Source organism: Idiotropiscis lumnitzeri, chromosome 2, assembly GCF_059441095.1.
Source record: "Idiotropiscis lumnitzeri isolate Australia: NSW breed Sydney's pygmy pipehorse chromosome 2, RoL_Ilum_1.0, whole genome shotgun sequence".
NCBI lineage: Eukaryota > Metazoa > Chordata > Actinopteri > Syngnathiformes > Syngnathidae > Idiotropiscis > Idiotropiscis lumnitzeri.
The window spans coordinates 28,100,125-28,125,159 of NC_142392.1; the positions used below are offsets into that span (position 1 = coordinate 28,100,125).

General features: G+C 43.3%; 2 protein-coding genes across 2 annotated transcripts in view; one reads left to right on the forward strand and one right to left on the reverse strand.

The window, feature by feature from the left end:
- LOC148342192 (uncharacterized) overlaps positions 1–6,704 on the reverse strand; it is a 100,553-nt gene extending 93,849 nt beyond the window's left edge. The window contains exon 1 of the mRNA XM_088285227.1: positions 6,658–6,704. The gene's annotated coding sequence lies outside the window, so the exon portion shown is untranslated. The remainder of the gene's footprint in view (positions 1–6,657) is intronic.
- The window catches only part of LOC148342186 (uncharacterized), a 334,990-nt gene that overhangs the window by 231,190 nt on the left and 78,765 nt on the right, over positions 1–25,035 (forward strand). The window lies entirely within an intron of this gene.

The window sequence follows — 25,035 nt, forward strand, 5'->3', positions numbered from 1 at the left end:
TCAGGAACTGTCCTTACTTGAGGCCGAGGCCAGACCTGCTGACCACCATGATGGTCACCGGCTGAATGGGGACACCTCAGGTGAGATTGGTCGTGCCGTGCATCAGATATTTCTGGCCCCTTTGGGGCCGATGTTGCTGTATCTTTCAGGTGGGGAGCGGAGGAGACAGGCCTGGTCTATGTGGCCAGGGCGAGACGTGAATGGAGTGAGACTTCCGGCAGTGACCCATCCATTAATGTCGTCATTACGCAGCTGTTCCAGTTGGCCGTCCTTAGGGCGTGTCCTTCCGGTTACGGACATCATGTGAAACAGTCCATCAATGAAAAAATGCTAATCAGTCTCAGGAGAACACATTTTTTTACATCATTTTGCACAACATCAGAAAAGAAAAATGTGGGATTGGATTAAGGAGTGTTACTAAAAATTGTTGTACTTGCATGTTCAGGTTGCACCTGCGCCTTCCGCTTCTGCTGCTCCTAGGCAAGGTTTGGGTGACGCGGCACCACAGCAGACTGGCTGTCCGTACCCGGCCGGTCAACGAGGGGAACAGAGGTAGGGGTGGTTATAGACGGGGGTTGTGAGTGGGGTGTGCTCTTGCTGCGGGGTCACTGGGTGATGAGCAGTCCATACCGAGCCACTTTCTGGAATGTGCCATCCTCTGGTCCGGTGCCATTCCTGTCGCCCAGAGCTCAACCAGCGCAGGGGGCGCCACCGTTACCCACTCCCAATGCACTCTTGACACCAACCCGCTGGTACCCCATTCCATGACAGGGGGCCGCGGAGCATATGTGGTGCTCTCCTCCATTCCACTGGCTGAACTGAAACATCTGAGGGCAGCTCTGAAACCTGGTTCTCCATCCTCCCGCGGTGGGTATGCCCTGTTCCTGATCCAACCTCCACCCATTCACCAATTGACCCAGTACATTGTACACTGCACACATGATTTGGTTTATCAAAATGCATTCATCCAAATTTAGTCAGGAGTTCATCTTGCATTAGGATTATATATGTGCTATGTCTACCGGCGTTGCCTCGCATGCGTGCCTTGTCCCTGAGCAGCAGAAATGGTATGAATTATTTACTTTCGCTGAGCCACAAATCACATTGACTATTGATGCGCGTCTTCATACTAAAGATCTAGGCCCCATGGTAAAGCGGTGTGTAGAGGCGGTTGGCTGGGTTCAGACGTCTATTACGAATGTTGAATACTCCGCGTCACTAACAGGGTATCGTACTTCAGCACCCACTACAAATTCTTCGGTTTTGGGAACGTGACTTAATTTCAAAATTTCACGAGACGGGTCACTCGGGAGAGGTAGCTCTGTGTGCATCTCTGCCGGAGGGTTTGTGGACACGGGGCCCGACTGATTTTGGGCTCTGCTCCACAGCTCCCCCAATTGTTTTACTGTCTCTACACCCTCGCCCAGTTGACAGAATCAGAGTTGGCACAGCCTGGAGGTGGAGGGAGGCATTCGTGTGACAATAGGAGGTGAAGACTGCAGCGGTCTTGGAGCTGTCTACGTCTTGGAGAGCACCTATTCTTCCCGTAAAAAATGGTTTAATTTGGTATCTGCGTAATTCTAGTTGTGGGATTTTTATTTTATTTTTTATTATTATCATAAATGGTTACTATTTCATTTGGCTTGCTTTAAAGATTTGCCAAAGAACGGTCAAAATTGGAGCGTTAGCTCAGGGCTTAATTTATAATCTCTAAACAGTTAGATATTTGAACTCAGTGAACTACATTTTCTTGAATTCAGGAATAATTTGCCCATCTTGCAAAGCCAAATTCTAACATTGTGCCATATTAGCTGGATATCATTGGGACATTATTGCGAACCAACACTTCTGGATTGTGGTGATTATCGGCACAACGAAATGTATACGTTGGAAAATTGTTTCTGGGGGCAATGCCTGTGAGGATGCCACTGTCTAGATTATATTCAAAGAAAGCTTTTACAACAGTCTGGGAATTGAAATAGATATAAAATTTGGTGGGTCTACGTTAATTACAATATCTTATTCAAGTGACTGATACAAGCTTCACAAACAAGTTTAAAAAGGTGATTGAGTGCAATTAATGACGGTAGTGTTGCAATTATTTAGTTAAGAATTTTAATTGCGGGACGGCACTAGTTAATTTGTTACTTTTTGTTGTCTAATATAACTTTGATTGGGATCGACCCCACTAGGGGGTGGGGTCATAGTATATTTCTTGCCGCATGCATTTTTTGTGGCCACAGGTTGCGTTTTCATTTTCATGGTAAGATATTTTTTCGGCGGGGATTGAAGGATTGTATTACGATTACTGGCATTATTTTAAACACATACGGGACAGAATGTCGATTATTAAAGTTAGCAGGTTCATATTCACTGAATATTTTAAACATTGATGAAACAAAAAGCATTTATCAAATTGAATTAGAAGCACGGGTCACAAGAATGACTGGGATTGTAGGCCTGATGTTTACTGATTTATTATATTATTCTTAGATGCTAAATTTATAGTACTTAGTTTAAATGTGTGAACTTTATTGAAATTCTCAGTCGCGAGAACAAATTTGCCTTCATAGCATTTCCATGAGCTGCCCTCACATTCACAGCACTTCATGGACAAAGACGACAAAGCACATTCTCCACATTGCACTGGAGGACTCACACAGACGCTATCGCAAAAAACACATTCCGAAAGACATAACAATTGGAGATCGGAGCACACGCACATACACACTTGAACATACACGTGCACATACACACACACACATGCACACCAACAAGATTACAGAGGAATGCCAGCGGGGAGAGAGACGGAGAGACTGCCCGCCGGAGAAGGCCAGCCTTGGCGTGCCAGTCTTGGGGACCAGACGGGAATCAACTATCCAGACGATGACTAACCTGGGGAGGACCTTCCCTCGGACGTGGACCCGTACCGTGGGAGGGAGCGAGGACGACCAATTCAACCAATTCAACCTACATTACCCTTGACATAAAAAACTCCTATAAAAACTGAAGCTGGGCTGAAAGATGGTGCGCATTTTTCGACTGTGCTCGCCCGAGTGCAGTTTCTCGTGAGATTAAGAAAAAGCCACCCAGATATCTGTCTTTGTACTATATCCTGAACTCCAGAAATGGAAGAAACTAAATATCGGAACTCTAATCAGTTGTTGAATCTTTATTTGACCCTTTTCTTCTTGAGTACAAAAACCGAACACGCATTGGCGTAAGTTTGGCTTTTAAAGGTTGATTTACAAACTACTTCTCATTTCCATGGTGACCCAACTCCAACAGTAACTGTAATGATAGCAGTTATATCATTAGTCACTAGTTGGCAGTATTGCCTGACGTGTGTTTGGTTACCAGACAAACAAGTGTGTCTGCACATAGACGAGAATGCAAGTCAGTAAATAAAGAGAAACAAGCTTGCAGCATCACGTTACCTGCGTGACTTCTTAAGATAGAAGACAGAACATTACATGGTACAGTGGAACCTCGGTTCTCGACCATAATCCGTTCCAGAACCCTGTTCGAAAAGCGAATTGTTCGAACACCGAAACCATTCCTTTGCTGCTTGCACTGACTTTCTTTGGAGGCAAGATTTGGGGCTAAAACACTTCGTACACCTATATAAAACGCGAGAGCAAAACGCAGCACGTCCGCACGCGACAACAGTTGGTCACGAAGAGAGCGAGAGAGCGATCTACACCCGTACGCCGCTCAGCATCCCACCCTCGCGGACGCACTCACGCGTCGTACCGGCGTTCGAACTCCGAGGTTTGTTCGAACTGCGAAGCAAGAATTTCTCTTTTTTGTTGTTCGAACTCCGATTTGTTCGACCTCAGAGTCGTTCGAGAACCGAGGTTCCACTGTACCAGGTCGCGGGTCAAGAAAAGGACTGACGCGAGATGGACTCCGTAAGGCCACCAGAAGCGCTGAAAATGACGGGAAATGTGGACGTGAGTTCAAGCAACAATTTCTGCTCTACCTTGCCGCCGTGGGAGTCGGAAACAGAGCGGACGAAAGAAAAATAGCCCTTTTGCGAACCAATGCCGGAGCCGAGGCCATCGAGGTATTCAATGAACCCGAAGATAAAGACAAGTTTGAAACGGTCCTGTGGATTTAATTGCAGATACACTTGCAAGGACATTTTCAAGTCGGACCTTTCAAGAGAAGCTATATCGTCCAACACTCACTCAGTGGTGCGTAAGTGTGTTTCTGGATATTATTTGTCCAGCCGTGGTGTCATAAATGATGGTATTTTGATGTGGATTCATTCAAGTAGGACAAAGTAGGACTTCACTGAAGGCACCTTAAATTACTTCCATACCCTGGAAGGTCACTGACCTGGCGAGAGAATTGCCCCCACCATAAACAATGCTCAGGCCTATTTTCTCTCAGGGCAGTATCTGGTTACATCGGAACTTCAGAACCAAGACTGGTCACTTCTGTGAGCTCCAGTCCCTTCATAGTTTCATAAAGAGAATTACTTCCCATATCTAAATTAGGCCATTTAAAAATACACTACTTTTTTTAAAAAATATATTTCAATGTATATTTAAGCTTGCTTATGTAATACTACAATATTTATTCAATTATTTTAATGTGAAATTATATCAATATTAATTTTAACCTTTTTATTTCACACTTGAATATTTCTTCACATATTTGTTCATTTGAATATGTATGTAATTTAAATTATTCCATCCATCCAGCCATTGTCTGCCGCTCATCCGGGGTCGGGTTATTGAATTAATTTAATACTTAAGTATTTTTTATATTTCAATATTTATTTCAAAATTAACTCTTCTCAATGTGTTCAATATTTATAAAATGTTTCTATATTTCTTATTAATTAAATTAGGTCTGTAAGTGGGTGCCAATTTTAATATTTCCCTATTTCATTATATAAATAATCCAATGTATAAAAAATATAATAAAGCATGAAAAAAAATATTTGGTATATTTGACAAAATGATAGTTTTTCCGACGTGAGATTCTGCTTAGCACCACACCCCAAACGCTTGATAGAGCTCAACCTAGAAAGTGTATTTGGGCAGAAAGTGAAATATTAAATGTATGTGAGGGGATATTTGAAGAGTTTGAGTTTTGTTCAATGGACCATACATATACAAGCCAGCCAAACACAGCGAGAAAACAAGCGCTGACTCCAGTCGCCATCAAGTTGCCAACTCCTGACAAATCAAAACCTTTGAGAGAAACTGAGACTATTCGCGTTTCTCCTTCTGGCTCTTTTTATCGTTCAACTTCTCGATCAGTTTTTCACCTTTTCACACAGCGTAATGAAGGCCAGTTGAGCAAGTGGAACAAGTGATTTTATTGATGATTGTGGAAGGCAACGATTTCATAAGCACAGTTTCTTCTCACACCTTTTCCATTAAGTACGATTAAAAAGACAACTGAAAAGTATAATATTAACAAATGTTGTTCCAGGCAAAGGCAATTAATTTCATTTAGATGTTTGATGTAAACACACAAAAAAAATCATCATCACTCAGACACAATGGTTCTTCTGGCACTGATCACATTGGCTAAATGTCAATAAAAAAGCATATTTTATTCAAAATCACATTTACATCTTACCACAAAGAGTCAGTTCCTTCAGTTTTTTGTTGTCTTTTTTTAAGCTTCAAGGATCGCTGCAATTTTCACCAGCACAATCGTGTCTCTCAGCGCTACGTTTAGTGAAGAATTTTTTTGCGCAAACGCTGCAACTGAATGGCTTTTCTCCATTGTGTGTTCTTGTGTGGTTTCGTAAATGCGACTTTAGAGAGAAACTCCTGGCACAAAATGAGCAGGAAAAAGGTTTTTCTCCACTGTACGTTCTTGTGTGATATGTTAAACTTGAATTTTGAGAGAAGCTTTTACCACAAACTGAGCAAGAAAAAGGTTTTTCTCCAGTGTGTGTTTTTATGTGACAAGTTAAATTTGACTTTGCGGAGAAGCGTCTACCACAAACTGAGCAGGAAAAAGGTTTTTCACCACTGTGTGTTCTTGTGTGTGCTATTAACCTTGCCTTTTGAGAGAAGCATTTTCCACAAACTAAGCAGGAAAAGGGTTTTTCTCCACTGTGTGTTCTTGTGTGGGTTGTTAAATGCGACTTTTGAGAGAAACTCTTGCCATAAACTGAGCAAGAAAAAGGTTTTTCTCCACTGTGCATTCTTGTGTGGATTGTTAAATGAAACTTTTGAGAGAAGCTTTTGGCACACACTGAGCAAGAAAAAGGTTTTTCTCCACTGTGCGTTCTTGTGTGCCTTACTAAATAAGACTTTCGAGAGAAGCTTTTGTCACATACTGAGCAAGAAAAAGGTTTTTCTCCACTGTGCATTCTTGTGTGGACTGTTAAATGAAACTTTTGAAAGAAGCTTTTGCCACAAACTGAGCAAGAAAAAGGTTTTTCTACACTGTGCGTTCTTGTGTGGATTGTTAAATGAAACTTTTGAGAGAAGCTTTTGTCACATACTGAGCAAGAAAAAGGTTTTTCTCCACTGTGCATTCTTGTGTGGATTGTTAAATCAAACTTTCGAGAGAAGCATTTCCCACAAACTGAGCAAGAAAAAGGTTTTTCACCACTGTGTGTTTTTCTGTGCCCTTTTAAAGACAACTTTGAAGATAATGAGTCAGTGTGACATGCCCTTTCACCTTTGGCTTGGCCATCATCATCATCATCATCGTCATGAGTGTCTGATAATGTGTCCTCATTTTGTGCTTGTGATGGCCCCCAGTGGTCTTCATCAACTTCTGTTGTCACGTGATGACTTGAGCTGCTGCTTGTAGGCTCCGCCCCTCTTTTGTCCTCATTCTCATCCTTTTTTTTATCTTCAGTCTTTATAGGGACAACGTTCACTGGTGACTTGTTGATCTCCTCCTCCTCCTTTTTGATGTGAGTCAAGTCTGGCTCCTCTTTCACAGAACGGAGATCGTTTTCACTGGCGTCTGCAGGACACAAAAAGACAAATCCACATTTTGTTTGGTCAAGTCAAAGCTCATGCGGCGACTTTGTCTTATAATGTTTCCACTGTGCTACCTTGACTTGTTCCTGCCGCACACGGAGCAATGTGTGCGACCCCAACTTTGACCGGACCATGGGGACATTTCACAAAATTACGTCCTACGATGTAAACCTCCATTTTCTAGCAGCACAACAGTGATAAACGAGCATTTAAAAAGGAAGCACGTTGCGGCTGATGCCCGATTTCATTCCTGACATAGTCACAGACGTTTCTGGAAGCGAGCTGAAGTTAGCACACACAGGCTATTGTGTGGGTGTGATGGAACACCTGTTGTGGGACCCCAACATATTGATGCAGACCACTGGGGGCCATTGCAACATTATGTCATTGATAAAATAGGAATCCTTCAAGTGAAATATGTTTACAAGTATTTCATTTTGCATTAAGAGATATAACTAAATGCTCCTGGGCTTGTTGGTAGAAAAGGGGGGTCTGACGTTCTCCCTTTTTAATTTCAGCGTAAGCCAAAGATGCAGATGCATTCCTTGCAGTATGTGCTTGTTCACTGATGAGATCCGTGCAACCCTGGATGGATGCATTAAATGTATTTTAAATGTTTGGATGAGGTGAAACGATGCACACGTGCACAAAACAGTGCAGGGCCACCCGAGGTTCTTTGATTCTCGCCCGACGAAGCCAGTACAACGTTCATAAATAAATAAGACCAATACGGACTTGATTTTTTTTTAAAAACTTCATATTTTGTTTTTTTTTTCACTAAAATTGATCAACCGCCATTGATGTTTTTGCCCCAGTGTGCACATTTTTTAGAGTCAGGCAGAATTCCTTCCGTAAGGAATTGCTTGAACAAGATATGTCAGACAGAGTTTTTGCAAAAACGAGACAAGCCTGCACAAATGAATCACCCAGCCAAGATTGTCTTTGTCACTTGCAAGGAGCAGTCCGCCAAAGAGAAAAGCTTTCCCGCTCCTGTGCGGCGTTTTATTGAAGCACAGCAAAGTAATTTGTATATGCAAACTCATAAAGAATGGAAAAACATGAACACTTTGACTTGATCACACCCGTCCACACGCTTCCTGTTGTTCGAACGGTTTCAGCTTACAAGACATGTTTGGGTCAAACTTCTGTTCAATGCGAGCTAAACGGTTTCCTGTCAAACACGGTTCAAGACGTGCATCTGTTTTTTTGTGGCTTCTTGCTCAACTGCCAGCATAGACACAACTCTGTTACCACTGAACTCACGTTTTCCTGTTTAAGAGGTCCATGTTTGTGTGACCTTCTATTAACCTGTAAGCATAGTTTTGAAACATGAGGTGTCAGGTTGAAATGCCCTGAGGCCTTTGGGAGAGCTTAATTTGCTGCTGACTGAAATAGCTTCCTGCACCAGATAAAGGTGACTGACCGCAGGGAAAAAGCAGGTATTGTTGTGCATTTTTACCGGTCGACCGGGAGAGTGAGACAGAGAGCCGTCCTGCTTCCTTCAGCTCTGTGCACCCTCTCTCTGCTAGCCCCCCCCCCCCCCATTATTAAAAAATAAAACGGCAATAACCTTGAACGATTTCCCCAAACAACTTAATGTTGTGATGCATATTTTTAACGATAGAAAGTCGTTCTTAACAAAGCAAATGAGAGTAAGACGTGTACAAACCTGCTTTGTGTAGCACAACACGAGGCTGGTTGTTAACTCGTCCAGCAGTTGAAGATGTTGCTCGTTCTCTTCTTTTATTCCACAAAGTTCCTCTTTGTACTTGGGTGTCGTTTTTTCACACATTTTCAAACGCCAATCCCAACAAATCCGCACTTGATCTCTGCTTGGGGATAACTCGTGTGCTTCTCTTTGTTCGACGAGACGAATGAAAGATGGCGTCGTTTTTCAAAGTTGCATTGAAAGGATTTCCTTCGAGAAAACCGCAGTCTGCTCTGCACTCATGCGGAAGAATAGGACACACCCCGCTGTGATATGATTGGCTCCTGGCTGCGTGGAGCACTGTCATTGTAAATGATGGGAACGAGGCTCTTGTCTTGTAACACGTTTTAATGGCGAGACCACTCCAACAACTCCCCACTTGCATGAACAATCTCGCGAGACCCCTGCGAGACAATTGTGACACTCACTTACCGTAAAGATGCAACACAGTCGCAAAGACAAATTTAGCACCATTACATGACATCTCCCCTCATTTGTGTTATTTTCAATAACATCAAACAAGCACACATTTTCCCCAACTGGGCTGCAAAATGCAAAAAAGTAAAGATGCCTCTCAGAAATCAAGTTAACCTGAAATATGCATCAATCAAACAAATCCCAACAGCATGAGAATTTTTTTCTTTTTCCATTTTTCCCATTTTTTTTTCTTTTCCTTTTCTCCCCAAAGACCATGAGTCTCAGTCTCACAGGTCAAGCCTGTCGACTGGTTTGCACACTCGTCCAGAACGGGTCACCACCCGAGTAGGTGGGGAAGTCGAGGATGTCGACTCGCTCCGGCATACAGAACCGGTGTCGTCTATGCCGGTGTTGACAGGATGGACATCCGTCGGCTTGTAGTCTTCGGATGCCGCTGGGACTGGCTGGGGAACTGGCCCAGGTTTGAGGTGACGGCGGTTCCGCCTCAGTTCTGCTCCTTGTGGCGTCCGGATGATGAAGGACCTAGGTGTTGTACTCTCTCATGAAACCGCAGCTGGCAAACACCATGACTTCTCGTGATCCAATTTGGAAAACACTTGGTCACCTGGACGTAAAGAAGGCAAAGTTCTGGCTCCATGGCGACGGTTGAAGTAGTGAGTCTGTTTAGCCTTTTCCTTCTTATCTGTCTCCTCCACATCTGTCCTGCTGGGCCACTTAGGTTTGAGGTTCTCCTCCAGCGTTGGAAGTGTCGTTCTATTTTTTCTCCCCATCCACAGCTCAGCTGGGCTGTAGCCTGTCGTGGAACAGGGAGTAGCTCGATGACACATGAGAGCCATGACAGGGTCCTCCTGCTTCAGGATCCTCTTAGCTGTCTGCACTGCTCTTTCTGCATGTCCATTTCCTATTGGATGATGAGGGCTGGACGTGTAGTGTTGGAAGCCGAGCTGTTTAGCGAACTGCTGGAATTCAGCACTTGTAAACTGGGGACCATTGTCACTCACTATCTCACTTGGAATGCCGAATCTAGCGAAAACGGTTTTCAAACTTTTATTATTTGTGCACTCGTTGTAGATGGCAGGTGTAATATTTCAATAAACCTTGAGTAGTAATCCGAGATTACAAGGTAGTTATGTTGTTTAAATTCACGGATGCCCATGGCTACTCTCTTCCAAGGTCGCTCCGGAAGCGGTGTGGATAGGAGTGGCTCCTTTTGTTGAGTTCTTCTCATTTCGTAGCATACTTGACATGATGCCACGAGCTTGCATATTTCTGATGAAAGTCACCACACGGATGAACCCGCTCTCTGTCTACATTTGATGAGGCCTTGATGTCCCTCATGAACTTTCTAAGTACTTCCCCTCTCATTGATCGTGGCACAACAATCCTACACCCTCTCAGAATTAGGCAATCATGCACTGACAGCTCTGATTTAACTTGAACATATGCTCTAGCAACTACTGGCACTTTACTGATGTGCTCAGGCCATCCTCTTTCTATTAGCCCTGCAACACATTGAAGTTCGGGGTCAGCGGCTGTTGCTACCCTAATTTCATCCAACTTGCCTGTAGATGCCGGGATCCCTTTAAAGGAATGTAAGAGTTGGAGCCTGGCATAGTTCATGGTATGTTGCTGCATCCTTTGTGTGGGGGGTGTGAGACTGTGGAATGCTGGGCGTGTGACTGGTGGAACGGAACAGAGTAGGGGGTGCGAGAAGGTGCAAGAATGGAATGTTTCAGGACAGATGGTGATAGCCGCAAGGAGGGGGCGAAGACGAGATGAAACAAGCACAACTAGGAGGAGCCACCACGTGATTCTTCAGGGGAGAAAGACCAATGAGAGCAAGCTAAAGTTAACTGCAGGATACACATAGCCAATAGAATCATGCCAGGATGCCTTTGTCTCTGTGACATTTGCATATTGTATAGTATGAATCATTACTGGGCAACTCGGATGAGGAGTACGTCTGCTGGTGGCGTACAGAGTTGTATTGAGAGGGACCCGAGACCCAGGTGCATGTAGTAGTTTTGTGTATTGGGAATAAATCCACTCGTGCGTGAAAATGCCGGCTTCCTGATACCTTTCTATTGCAGAACGAGCGCGCATATTGTTGGATGAGTGAGAGTTGGGTAAGGTCACAAATTGGAGTCAGATTGCTAATTTGAGTTTATATTGGTTTAAAATTCAATTCTAATATTGACTTAAAACTAAATTCCAACCCCTTCCACCACACTAGCCACATAACAGGCCACGTCGCTATGCGTTTCGTTTACAGTGTTTACGTTAGGTAGCGGACTGCGTGACGTCGCGTCCGCAACAATCAGGGTTTTCCCAGGACCATATTCTGCGATAGGGTTAAATCTCATTAGTCTCATGAGAAGACGCTGGCAACGCAAGGGTACATTATCCAAGCTTCGATTGTTGATGAGAGGTACAAGCGGCTTGTGATCAGTTACCAACTTGAACTGTTCCAGTCCGTGAAGGTATCTGTTGAACTTCTCGCACGCCCAGACACCAGCCAATGCTTCCTTTTCTATCTGTGCGTAGCGAGATTCTGCATCGCTTAGCCTTCGGGAGCAATAAGCTACGGGTTTCCAGTGATCTCCATGGAGTTGCAGTAACACACCACCCAGTCCATAACTGCTCGCATCAGCCGACACAGCAGTTGGCATCCCCACATTGTAGTAGGCAAGCACCGGTGCAGTTGTTAGCAAGTCCTTAATGTTCTCAAAAGCTGCTTGTTGAGCGTGACTCCAAGTCCAGACGGCATCATTCCTCAGGAGCTCATGCATTGGCTGACCCACCGTTGAGGGGTTTGGAATATACCTTCCTAGGTAATTGACCATTCCCAATATCCTCTTCAGCTCTTTCAAATCAACTGTACGACAACTGCCGTACAGCTTCCACCTTCTCTGGGTCTGGCCGGATGCCAGACCTGTCGATGAGGTGTCCAAGAAATCGCAGCTGGTCCTGTTTAATTGAACACTTATTTTTGTTGAGCTTCAGGCCAGCAGTCTGGATGCGTTGCATCACCTTCTCCAAGTTGTCGTCATGCTCCTTCTCAGTAGCCCCGTACACCAGGATGTCATCCATGAAGACCTCAACCCCTTCAAGGCCCTGTCGAGTCTCCATCATCTTTCTCTGGAAGATCTCTGGTGTACTTGTAATTCCAAACGGGAGACGTTTAAAGTTGAAGCGGCCAAAACGAGTGATGAATGTAGTGAGCCTACAGCAGTTTGGATGGAGGGGTATCTGGAAGAACCCGCTGGCTGCATCCAAGGAAGAAAAGACTGTAGCTCCGCTTAGTTTCCCTATGATGTCATCAGCTGTGGGCAAAATGTATCGTTCTCGTTTAACAGCCTCATTCAGCCTTTTGAGGTCGACACAGATGCGGGCTTTTCCTGTGCTTTTCTTCAGGACTGGCACCATGGGTGCACACCAGTCAGTGGGCTGTGTAACCCTCTCTATTATGCCATTTTGTTCCATCCTCTGTAACTCTTCTTTCACCTTTTGCAGCATGGACAGAGGAACACGTCGCGCTGTGTGTACGGCATATGGTTGAGCGTTGTCTTTTAATTGTATTCGCACCGGTTCAGTCTTTAAAGTCCCATGTTCACCGTATGCTTGTATGTGGCCTCTGTTGGTCACCAACTCATCTATTCTCCTCACCAGTTTCATTTTCACAGACATTGGCCGGCTGAGGAGGTTATTCACCGTGCGACCACGAATAACATAAACTGCGAGAGGGTAGGTTTTGCCTTGATAGGTAACTGTGCTTTGGATCAGACCTACGCACTGCAATTCACCACCTGGACTATCAAGTGGAATGTCAGCAGGCTGCAGTTGTGTTTTGGGGGTGAGCGAGCGATAGGTCTGTTCGCAGATGACGTTCACGTCTGCCCCTGTGTCAATTTTAAATTCTGCTGGGGTAGATCCCAGCAACAACTTCACGGCCCATTGCTTTGAAGTCCCATTTGCTTTTCTCACTGACCCAAGGAAATACGGTTGCTGTTGCTCCGGTTGCTCTGTGACTTCACTCACCGCCGCTTTTTTATTCCTACACACTCTGCTCCAATGTCCCACTTTGTTGCACGAGTTACATGTAGATTTCTTAGCAGGACACATTTCATCCTTATTATGCTTGGCTTTCGCACATTTTCCACATTGTCCATAACAGCTCTCCCTCTGCTTGAAGTGTTGCTTGGTGCGCTTTTTAAATTTATTGGTCACCTCATGTACCATCCCAGCTGCTTCTCCTTGCATGCTAATTTGGGACGTTACCTCCTCACACTGTGACCGTCTCAATTGTCCGCGCCAGCGTTAGGTCGTTTATCATCTGCAGTTAACGTGAAACCTCCTTGTCCAATATTCCCACGACGATCCTGTCGCGAATGTTCTCCTCTCGGGTCGCGCCGAAGTCACAATGTTCCGAGAGCTCGTACAAGGCACGAATGAAAGTCTCCGCCTTCTCGCCCGGCCGCTGTGCGCGCTGGTGGAAGCATTTATCACATTCCGTCGTGGCACGAAATAGTCGTCGAACTTGCCAAGTACTCGGTCAAAGTCATTTCTGTGTCCATCTTCGGCGAATGTAAACGACTTGTAGATGTTCTCGGACTCGCTACCCATGGCGTATATCAGGCTGCTCACCTGCACCGCGCCCTCTTCTCTGTCGAGTTTCGTGGCGGTCCTAAATCTCACAAATCGCTGCTTCCAGTCCGGCCACTCTCCTGGCTTATCAAAGGGGAAACCCGTCGGGGGATTAAACTTGGCCATTGTTTCGAGTTCACTTCTGACACCATGTAAATGATGGCAACGAGGCTCTTGTCTAGTAACACGTTTTTAATGGCGATACCACTCCAACAACTCCCCACTTGCATGAACAATCTCGCGAGACCCCTGCGAGACAATTGTGACACTCAGTTACCGTAAAGGTGCAACATAGTCGCAAATATAAATTTAGCACCATTACATGACACGCGCCTGCCTGAGAAGGTCAGCCTTGGACGTGGAACGTAGGAGCAAGGACAACCGATTCAACCTACATTACCTTTGACATAGAAAACCTCCTATAAAATGTGAGGCTGGGCTGAGATCAGCGCGCCATTTTTCGATTGTACTCGTCTGAGTACAGTTTCTCGTGAGATTAAGAAAAATCTGTCTTTGTACTATTTCCTGAACTCCAGAAATTGAAGAAACTAAAATATGGAAACTCTAATCAGTTGTTGTTGAGTCTTTATTTGACCCTATTCTTCTTGAGTACAAAAAACGAACACACATTGGAGTAAATTTGGCTTTTAAGGTTCATCAACTAAATGATTCTCAATTTCTCTGTGGCTCAACTCCAACAAACTCTCTCTGCGTGGGTTCCACAAAAAGAGCAACTCTTCCAGCTTCTCTCTCCTCTAAGGTACAAAACACAGTTTTACGCTTACAATGCAAACTATGCCCCAATTATTAACCAATCAGGAGTCGGAACCTTGGGCTGATTCTGATTGGCTGTTTACTGTCCAATCGCATCTTACAACAGTGCGACGTCCGGGAAGACTCAAAAACACAGTCGAAAGAAGGGTCTACTGCATTCTAATATGCTGCCCTTATTGTTTTTGTAATAATTCAAAATATTTTTTTGTTTTCAAATATCATTGTTTGGTTCAATAACATTGTCCTTTGAGTTCTATATGCTTCTATAAACGTTTTTTGTTTGTTTTATTTATTTATTTATTTTAATAAGCAAGCGCTACCACTCGGAGTTCTGCATTTGCGTCTTCGTCTTCGTCATGGTGCCATGGTAGTTTTTTTTCTAAAGATAAATTTCAAAATATCCATAAGCAAACAACTATGGCACATATTGGATACAAAATCTGCATAGTTGAACAAAAAAATTAGGAAAGGAAGAAAAAAAAGAACAATTTGAGGATGAAGAATATATGAATAATATATTTATTTATGAGTGAAGGATTGTATTATGATTACTGGCATTATTTTAAACACATTCGGGACAGAATGTCGATTATTAAAGTTAGCAGGTTCATATTTACAGAGTATGTTAAACATTGATTAAACAAGAAGCAGTTATCAAATGAAGCTAGAGGCACCAGTCATGAGAATGACTGCGGTTGGAGTCCTGATGGTTACTGATCTATTATTATATTATCCTCATATGCTAAATTTAGAGTACTTAGTTTAAATGTGTGAACTTTATTGAAGTCTTCAGTAGTAAGAGAAACTTGCACATGTGGCATTTCCATGACCTGCACTCACAGTCACAGCACTTCACGGACAAAGATGACGAAGCACATTCTCCACATTGGCTGTAGAGATGCAAAGATATCAAATTGGGCACTGGAGGACGCACACAGACGCTATAAAAAAACACATTCCGAAAGACATAACAATTGGAGATTGGAGCACATGCACATACGCATATACACACACAGACATATACATACACCTGCACCGACACATGCACATACACACAAGCACACAGACAAGATTACAGAAGAATGCCAGCGGAGAGAGAGACGGAGAGACGGCCCGCCACGGTCCGCCGGAGAAGGCCAACCTTGACGTGCCAGTCTACGGGACCAGACGGGAATCGACCATCATCAACTATCCAGACGATGACTAACCAGGGGAGGACCTTCCCTTGGACGTGGACCCGAGCCGTGGGAGGGCGCGAGGATGACTTATTCAACCTACATTACCCTTGACATAAAAAACTCCTATAAAAACTGAAGTTGGGTTGAAAGATGGTGCGCATTTTGTGACTGTACTCGCCCGAGTGCAGTTTCTCGTGAGATTAAGAAAAAGCCACCCAGATATCTGTCTTTGTACTATTTCCTGAACTCCAGAAATGGAAGAAACTAAATATCGGAACTCTAATCAGTTGTTGAGTCTTTATTTGACCCTTTTCTTCTTGAGTACAAAAAAACGAACACGCATTGGAGTAAGTTTGGCTTTTAAAGGTTGATTTACGAACTACTTCTCATTTCCACGGTGACTCAAGTCCAACATGACCCAAGGGATCTTTGGTAGACGAGTCGGCCTTGCAATGGCGTAGTGAGGGAGGCTGGAAAAGGAGCGCTTCCTGAATCTTCTGGAGGTCCGCACTGTGAGGGCGAAAGCAAAGGCAAGACAAGGGAAGTAGATTTTCAAAATACTTAATAGTGAGGACTGTATTGTAAGCCGAGGTACCACTTTGAGAGCGGGAATCGTCTGGCACCTGCATGATGGTCTGACTGGCTCTTAAACAGTGTTGATTTGAGGATCGCATGCACGTGTGAATGTGTGGCCTCCGGAAAGAGCCACGCCCATCCGGAAATGTGAAGCCCTACAAGACAGACAAGGTGGAGCACAGGAACCAGTCTCCGCCAAAATAAAACACCACAGGGGGGTGTAACCTACTCAAATAATCTACTTCCTGTTTGCCCAAACAGTGCCTAAATGGTTGCAAAATGTGTGTAGTAATTATTGTGGGGGTATATTTGCAAGATTACATTATTAAAAAAAAATAATATTGTGAGAGAAATTGTCTCAATATTACAATTCTCAAGTTCATTACAGATTAATTGTCATGTTCTGTATTGGTTGGTTTTGGTTTAGTATTTAGTTTCATGTTTTGTCCTTTTGATTGTGTGTCTTCTGTCCCGTCAAGTCTATTGTGTCCACCTGTGTTCGTTTACCCAAGCCCTTGTGTTAACCAATCAGGTCTTTCCAAACCTCCGTGTCTTGTCCAAGCGCTCCTCGTTGTCTTGTTACTTTGTCCTGTTGCTTTCATTTCTTGTTGGTCCATTGTCGCTTGTCCCTGTCGCTGTCGTAGTTGTCTGATGTTCATGTCCCTGGTTTCATACCTGTCTCGCCGTCAAGATTAGTTTTGTCAAATTGTTGTGTTTTGTTCGTGCCTGTTGTTTTGTACTTTTTGATATTTTAGTTTTTCCAAGTTCTTGGCTTGCCTTTTATTTTTGTTTAATGAATACCCTTTAAGTTTCCCACTCCTCGCTTCCCTGCGTTTGGGTCCTACTCAACCTCCACCACAACATGACAGAAAGGACAAACCAACAATGGACCCAGCAGGAAGCACACACGACGACGAGTTCGCCGTCGCCGCTCTAGCTGGTACCCCCCTCAGCCTGCCGACCAACCCCAAACCCTTCACGTGCTTTTTATTCCACGCCTGTTTCTCCCTCTTCGTCTAGTTTTGACTCACAGCACCCAGCCATTTCACCTCCCCACATTTTTGTAGATTCTGATTTTGAATACATTTACAACCTTCTAGACTCCCAGTGCGACACAGATTTTGTTAGGCCTAGTCAGTTTCCTACCCCCTATTAGTTTTTGTTACCTTTTTCTTTTGATTCCTTTGAGTCTATCCCATCAGACCTTTACTCGGGCACACGTTTGGCCATCTATCCCGGACCTCCGCGGGGTGGTCAACGACGGTGCCCAAGTAAAGGAACTGCCACCAGTCATCGGAACACCCGCTTTTCACACCCTGAGGCACATTCTTCACAGCCACTTTGTTCACCTTGTCCACTATCAATTTCTGCGCCTTGTCCCGTTCCACCCACATTTTGTAGACCACGTTCATCAGCACCTGTAGTCTCTGTCCCTCGTTCCCCTAAATCCCTATGGCGGCAGACTGATAGGGATGAGGCCCACGGGCCGGCTCCTCGTCAGTTGCAGCCCCCAGTGCCGTCTCCTCGCCAGCTGCAGCTCCCAGAGCCAACTCCTCGACAGCTGCAGTCTACCGTTCCAGCTCCTCGACAGCTGCAGTCTCCCGTTCCGGCTCCTCGCCAACTGCAGTCTCTGGTTCCGGCCCCTCGCCTGCTGCCGCCCCTCGTGCCGGCCCCTCGCGAGCTCCTCAAGCTCCTACTCCGGCGGTGCACGTTGTGTGCCCCCCCCCCCCTGAGTTGCCCAGGATCATTTATACATTTCAACAAACAAAGCAAAGACATCCTACTACTCTCCTATTTGCTATGTGTCATCCGCAACTAACTTTAGCTTTCTCTTATTGGTTGTCTTCCCCGCAGGATGGCATGTCGGCTCTTCCCATGTGCGCGCCAAGGCAGTTGTTTGTGCTCAACTGCCAATGAGCCACTGGATCTGTTATTCTGCTTTTGCGGTCGCCATTTTACCAATCTCACACAACAGCGCCTTGATGTCTGGAACTTCTGCGTCAGCACACCCAGTTCTCAGAAATGCGGCTCGTCCTGTCCAAAACATCTGCCACCTATGCATTTCACACAGCCTTCCCTGACCTTTTAGTGTACATTGAATTAAAGGCCAGTCAGTAAATATCTTTATTGCATTAAACTGAATACATTTAACTTGTAGTCAATCGTATAAAATCCTTTATAGTCAAATGTATCAAATCCTTTACTATGCTGGCAGTTTACCAGGAAGCCACAAAAACAGATGCACGTCTTGAACCGTGTTCGACAGGAAACCGTTTAGCTCGCATTTAACAGAAGTGTGACCCAAACCTGTCTTGTAAGCTGAAACCGTTCGAACAACAGGAAGCGTGTGGACGGGTGTGATAAAGTCAAAGTGTTCATGTTTTTCCATTCTTTGAGTTTACATATTTAAATTGCTTTTGTTCCAGGCCCCAGGTTGGCAGGCGTGTTGACAGATAATAATCCTGCAAATGCAGGAAAAATGATGAGAACGGAGATCATTGTTGCCTTTTCAACGGATCTTGTCAGAACCGCGAACTCATAGAAACTACGACAACGCCACTTTACTGCAGCCTGTTGTGAAGATACAATCACATCGCTGGTACTGTGCTGTTCCTTTACTGCCCTCCGCTGTCGAAACACGCACATGTTTCAAATCAACCTGGAAAATGGATTTCCCTTCACCACATCAACCATCCCAAATGAACCAAACTGTGACCACATATTTCGTGGGTCACACTTTGCTGTGCTTCAATAAAACGCTGCACAGGAGTGGGAAAACTTTTCTCTGGGCCTTCTCACTGAGAGGTCCTCGCAAGTGACAAAGACAATTTTGGCTGGTAGATTCAGTTGTACAGTCAGAAGGCTTGTCCAGTTGTTTTGCAGAAACTTCTGACAGTTCCCAAATATGAACTTGACAAACGTATTCAACTTAACTGCCGTTGAGAGAAACTGAGACTATTTGCGTTTCTCTGTCTGGTTCTTTTTATAGTTCAACTTCTAGTTCAGTTTTTCACCTTTTTACACAGCATAATGAAGGCCAGTTGAGCAAGTGGAACAAGTGATTTTATTGATGATTGTGGAAGGCACCGATTTCAAAAGCACCATTTCTTCTCACACCTTTTCCATTAAGTACGATGAAAAAGACAACTGAAAAGCATAACGTTAACAAATGTTCTCTGCAAGGGTAATTAATTTCATTGATAATGTTAGATATGAAAACAAAAAAAACTCATCATCAGACACGTTGGTTTTTCTGACACTGATCACATTGGCTTAGTGTCAATAAAAGAAGTTTGTAAAATTAAATTTATATTTTATTCAAAATCACATTTCCATCTTACCGCAAACAGTCAGTTCCTTCAGTTTTTTTTGTCTTTTTTTTTTTTTAGCTTGAACGATCGCTGCAATTCTCACCAGCACAATTGTGTCTCTCAGCACTCTGTTTAGTGGAGAATTTTTTAGCACAAACGCTGCAACTGAATGGCTTTTCTCCACTGTGCGTTCTTGTGTGGCTTGTTAACTGTGAATATTGAGAGAAACTCTTGCCACAAACTGAGCAGGAAAAAGGTTTTCCTACACGTGCTTTCTTGAATGCGCTGTTAATTGTGACTTTTGAGAGAAACTTTTTCCGCAAATTGAGCAGGAAAAAGGTTTTTCACCACTGTGTGTTCTTGTGTGGATTGTTAAATTTGTCTTTAGAGAGAAACTCTTGCCACAAACTGAGCAGGAAAAAGGTTTTTCACCACTGTGTGTTCTTGTGTGGATTGTTAACGTTGATCTATGCAGGAAGCTTTTGCCACAAACTGAGCAGGAAAAAGGCTGCTCTCGACTGTGCGTTCTTGTGTGACATGTTAACGTTGACTTTACAGAGAAGCGTCTACCACAAACTGAGCAGGAAAAAGGTTTTTCACCACTGTGTGTTCTTGTGTGTCTAGTTACCTGAGACTTCTCAGAGAAGCATTTTCCACAAACCGAGCAAGCAAAAGGTTTTTCACCACTGTGTGTTCTTGTGTGGATTGTTAACGTTGATTTATGCAGGAAGCTTTTGCCACAAACTGAGCAGGAAAAAGGTTTTTCACCACTGTGTGTTCTGGAGTGATTTACTAAATTAGACTTTCGAGAGAAACTTTTTCCGCAAACTGAGCAAGCAAAAGGTTTTTCACCACTGTGTGTTGTTGTGTGTTTTGTTAAACTTATCTTATGAGAGAAACTCTTGTCACACACTGAGCAGGAAAAAGGTTTTTCTCCAGTGTGTGTTCTTGTGTGGCTTGTTAGTTGTGCCTTTTGAGAGAAGCTTTTGCCACAAACTGAGCAGGAAAATGCTTTTTCTCCAGTGTGTGTTCTTGTGTGCCTTACTAAATAAGACTTTTGAGAGAAGCATTTACTGCAAACTGAGCAAGAAAAAAGTTTTTCTACACTGTGTGTTCTTGTGTGGTTTGTTAAATGCGACTTTTGAGAGAAACTCTTGCCGCAAACTGAGCAAGAAAAAAGTTTTTCTACACTGTGTGTTCTTGTGTGGTTTGTTAAATGCGACTTTTGAGAGAAACTCTTGCCGCAAACTGAGCAGGAAAATTGTTTTTCTCCACTGTGTGTTCTTGTGTGATTTATAAAATCAGACTTTCGAGAGAAGCATTTTCCACAAAATGAGCAGGAAAAAGGTTTTTCTCCACTGTGAGTTCTTGTGTGCCTTGTTAAAGTTGACTTATGAGAGAAGCTTCTGCCACAAACTGAGCAGGAAAAAGATTTTTCCCCACTGTGTGTTCTTGTGTGGCTTGTTAAATGAGCCTTTTGGGAGAAGCTTTTACCACAAACTAAGCAAGAAGGAGGTTCTGCAGTGTGTGTTGTTGTATGTTCTGTGAATCGGGACTTTAGAGAAAATCTTTTACCACAAACTGAGCAAGAAAAAGGTTTTTCTCTACTATGTGTTGTTGTGTGTTTTCTTAAATTAGACTTTCCAGAGAAACTTTTGCCACAAACTGAGCAGGAAAAGGGTTTTTCTCCAGTGTGTGTTCTTGTGTGTTCTGTTAAATTTCCCCTTTCAGAGAAGCATTTTCCACAAACTGAGCAGGAAAAAGGTTTTTCTCCACTGTGTGTTCTTGTGTGGCTTGTTAACGTTGACTTTACAGAGAAGCATTTTCCACAAACTGAGCAGGAAAAAGGTTTTTCTCCAGTGTGTGTTCTTGTGTGGATTGTTAACGTTGACTTATGCAGGAAGCTTTTGCCACAAACCGAGCAAGAAAACTGTTTTTCACCACTGTGTGTTTTTCTGTGCCCTTTTAAAGACAGCTTTGAAGTGAATGAGTCAGTGTGACATGCCCTTTCACCTTTAGCTTGCCCATCATCATCATCATTGTCATGAGTGTCTGATAATGTGTCCTCATTATGTACTTGTGATGCTCCCCATTGGTCTTCATCACCTTCTGTTGTCACGTGACTGCTTGAGCTGCTGCTTGTCGGCTCCGCCCCTCTGTTGTCCTCACTCTCATCCTTGTTTTCATCTTCAGTCTTGATAGGGACACCGTTCACTGGTGACTTGTTGATCTCCTCCTCCTCCTCCTCCTTTTTCATGTGAGTCAAGTCTGGCTCCTCTTTCACAGAACGGAGATCGTATTCACTGACGTCTGTCGGACACAAAAAGACAAACACACATTTGGTTTGGTCAAGTCAAACCTCATGCCGCACACGGAGCAATGCGTGCGACCCCAACTTGGACCGGACCATGGGGGCATTTCACAAAATTACGTCCTATGATGTAAACCTCCCTTTAGCAGCACAACAGTGATAAACGAGCAATTAAAAAGGAAGCACGCTGCGGCTGATGCCCGATTTCATTCCGGACATAGTCACAGACGTTTCTGGAAGCGAGCTGAAGTTAGCGCACAAAGGCTATTGTGTGCGTCTGATGGAACACCTGTTGTGGGACCCGAACATATTGATGCAGACCACTGGGGGTCATCGCAACATCATGTCATTGATAGAATAGAAATCCTTCAAGTGAAATATGTTTACAAGTTTTTCATTTTGCATTTAGAGATAGTTTCATCGTGGGTACTTTTTGCTTCCATTATAATCTGGATACCAAAAAGAATTAAAGGGGCCCTGGCATCATAGTCGCTATTTATTGTATGATTTACGTTTGTTTTGTTTTTTTGCCCAAAATGACATTTAGCCTGCTAGTACTTTCCAACATTCCCCTTTTTACTTTTTTTATAAAATTTTTGTTTCGAAATAAATTTTAAAACAAAATTAACGTTTGAAGAGTCAAAATCCCTACACATAAATTAAGCAACAACACTTTCACTCTGACTTTTATGTTGACATATTTGAATAATGACTGTATATTTTAAAGTTATCCAATATGTATTCAAATTCGACTATGATACGCCATAATATTTTAAGAGTTCACTGTATTATTTTGGAACTGCAATGATGCTAAACAGCCAAAGGGTGTCAGTGATGAGTAACAAAGTAACACAAGACCTCCCACTGATACATCATCATTGTCATTTGGATAAATTACCAGGAACTTTGAGTTGTGGGGGAGATGCAAACCACCTGAGCCACACGAACTTTATTACCAGGAACTAAATGTTCCTGGCGTTGTTGGTAGAAAAGGGGGTTGTGACGTTCTCCCTTTTTAAGCCCATAGTAAGCCAAAGATGCAGATGCATTCCTTGCAGCATGCGCTTGATCACTGATGATATCCGTGCAACCCTGGATACATGAAATGTATTTCAAATGTTTGGTTGGGGTGAAACTATGCACATGTGCACAAAACAGTGCGAAGCCACCGGAGGTTCATTGACTCATACCCGACCAAGCCAGTACAAAGTTAATAAATAAATAAGACCAATACGTACTTGATTTTTTAAAAAAACTTAATATTTTGTGTTTTATCCACTAAAATTGATCATCCGCCATTGATGTTTTCGCCGCAGTGTGCACATTTTTTAGAGTCAGGCAGAATTCCTTCCGTAAGGAATTGCTTGAACAAAATATGAAAACCAGGAAATGTTATTTTGTTTTTTTTAATGTAAATTTTATACTGGGAAAAACATGGAGTTCACCCCCCACTATTGGTTATTCTTTGGCATATATTTTCTGCACTGGTTTCATTTGACATAAACAATTGCTCAGCAGACCTGCAAGTAAAATGCAATATTTAAAAATAAAACGGCAATAACCTTGAACGATTTCCTCAAACAACTTAATGTTGTGATGCATATTTCTAATGAAAGAAAGTCGTTCTATACAAAGCAAATGAGAGTAAGACGTGTACAAACCTGCTTTGAGTGGCACAACACGAGGCTGGTTGCAAACTTCGTCCAGCAGTTGAAGATGTTGCTCGTTCTCTTCTTTTATTCCACAAAGTTCCTCTTTGTACTTGGGTGTCGTTCTTGCACACATTTTCAAATGATAATTCCAAAAAATCCGCACTTGATCTCTGCTTGGCGATGAGTCATGTGCCTCTTTTCGTTAGCGGCTAGCTAGCTAACAAGCTAAGCTAACTACGCCGAAAAGCATCAACGCGCGAAGATGAGGTTATCGGGACACAAAGACTTAATGAATTATGTCGCAGTCCTTTAGAGTAGCACTGGACATCCTATGAGAAAATTACAGTCAGTTCCACACTAAATCAGAAGAATTTAGCGGTGGCTGTTTTTGTTCCGGTGTGGACTGGTCGGTGGATGTGGTCGAGGTCCTTCGAAAGCTGCGCGCTTGCTTATGACGTCATGCTTTAAGCACGTATTTTTCAAATATATTTCTTTGCCTCTGTGTTTGTTTTTACCCATGTCTGTTATATTTTTATATATATTTTATATAATATTTTAATTCGGTTGATAAAAAAAACCAAAATAACTCAAATAACGCCACATTGGCGCGTAAGCTCTGAAGTCACTTCCGCCTTTGCCTCGAGAAGCTGCTCCAGCAGTGGCACGTTTACGATTCTCCTCCCGAACTTGCAACAATGCTGTGGTTCACTCGGGCTGAAAATTGTATGAATATAATGTCTGCCCTGTGACTGGCTGGCGACCAGTTCAGGGTTTGGTGCGCCTTTCGCCCCAAGTCAGCTGGGAAAAGCCCCAGCACCCTCCCGCGACCCTGTTCAGGATAAGCGGTGTGGAAAATGACATGACAAATATTTGTCACCTCATCAATATTTGCACAACAGAGTACTGAGTTTCGAGGTCCTCACTGTAATAGTTTTCAAAATTATATTTCTTATCCATTTAGCTAAGTTAAGGGATATTTTATTGACAATCTAACATCACTATGTCTATACTAGCAATGCCACTCAATTATTTCACGCCCGCCCCTACCAAGAAGAAAAACATTCGCGCCCCCCCACCACCAATTTTTTCTGTCTTTGTATATTGATGTTAGATTGTCAATAAAATATCCCTTAACTAAGCTGAATTGCTAAGAAATATAATTTTGAGAATTATTATTGTGAGGATCTAGAAACTCAGTACTCTGTTGTGCAAATATTGATGAGATGATAAATATTTACTCATAGGTTTCTTTTTTAAATCTTTATTCACAAAAGCAAACCAAACACAGATATTAATACCAAAATCCATGCGATGCATCTAATTTGAAGTACTTAGCACCTGCCATGTCGCTCAGGACTTCTTCACGCTTGGGAATCTGATAATGTTCTCTTATTTGAAAAAAATCAGTGCCTACCTTCTGCCAGGGAGTTGTGGGAAGGTCAGCTACGAATACGTACATAATATAGAAAACACAA